This window comes from Centruroides vittatus, unplaced genomic scaffold, assembly GCF_030686945.1.
Source record: "Centruroides vittatus isolate TY-2023 unplaced genomic scaffold, ASM3068694v2 scaffold_2704, whole genome shotgun sequence".
Taxonomy (NCBI): domain Eukaryota; kingdom Metazoa; phylum Arthropoda; class Arachnida; order Scorpiones; family Buthidae; genus Centruroides; species Centruroides vittatus.
In genome coordinates, this window is record NW_027122691.1 from 16,791 (window position 1) to 18,326 (window position 1,536).

A 1,536-nucleotide genomic window follows, 5' to 3' on the forward strand; every position below is an offset into this window, starting at 1 on the left:
AACTCCACAAGCTACCTTTAGCGAAACAAGTACTTTAGTTCCCTTGTTGCAGTCATTTACTGGCGATCTGGTCAGACTAAGGATTACAGAGTTTTTCGACTTCTTGGCTGATTTTATGAGATTGGCAGCATGGACAAAGACTTAAATGCTAGCAGTAGCCAAACTTAAGCTCGGTGGTATAGCCCAGGAGTTTGTGCGGAACGATAGGCGAATAAAAAACATAGAAACTTTTGACACTTTCAAAAGAATCTTAGTGGAAAGATTGGAATGCATGCCATACAGATTTCGGTTAAATAAATTTTACACATGGATGATTATGTGCAAACTTTTTGCAGTCTGCTTACAGGTGCTGGCAAGTGAGATAGAGATTGAACAGGATGGAGCAGATGAGGCAGAAGCAGAAATAATAAAATGGGTGCAAGACCGCGAGATAAATAATAGATTGAAGGCCCAATTCCTAAACTAAATTGATAGACGAATTTGTCAAAGGGTACTCTCACGGGAGCCTGAAATTTTTGACGAGGCCTTGCAGGCAGCAATTATTGAGAAAGAAATACAGAATATTACCACACAACCAAGTATGAAGACTGTTAGGGAAGTCCCACTGTTGTTAGATAACCCCCAAGACAAATGGAAAGCCTTAGCGACAGTGGAAAAAAAATTAATTTCGAACTTAGGAATAAAAATATTTATACAAATTCATTTTTACCGAGGAATTTCTTTTAAATTACTCAATTGTAACTAACTTTTCTTTCCATTTTTAAAAAACAATTTAATACATTATTTTCGTAGAAATGCATGCTTTTTCTCCACTAGAATCAGCCCATTTACTTTTATTGTAATTTTAATATTTAATGTGTTTTATATGATCAATGAAAAACTAATGATAGTAATAATTTAGAAACTGTCAAATTAAAGAATATTTCAATGCAGATCTCTCTCTGTGTGTAGTTAAATTAAAACACACCTCGGCTTTGTTTCGTTTATATGAATTCGATTCTCTAAATTCTGAACCCTTCGTTAACAGAACTAAAGAGAATTCTAAGGCAAAAAGAAAACATTCGTTTTATCCGCTTCGGTTTCAGATTATCTAAAAGGATTTTTCACAAGAAAAGCATAAAAATTTGATCTCTTTATAAAGAAAGAGGTAAAAATCGACTTTAATAAACGAAATATAATTTTCGAGGAAATGCGCTTAGTTTTATAATTTATTCAAATTATCTGTTTTGTTTAATCTGCATTTACAATAAGCTACACGTCAGCATTAACGGTTTCGCAATAGCAGCTGGCACTTGACAGTGGAAGAAAGCAAATACCGAATGCACTTTTCGAAGTAATTAAGAAAAATTTTTCATAAAAGTTTCGTTATTGAAATATATACAAAATTACATAATTTATAGGAATAATTCTCATTTAGCTTAAACAAGTATTTAAAAATATATGAAATCTGGTACAGATGAAACGATGAGTATATGCAGTAATCAACATAGGAAATGGAAGTGCAAAATGTTAATATTTACTGGAAATAAACAAAAG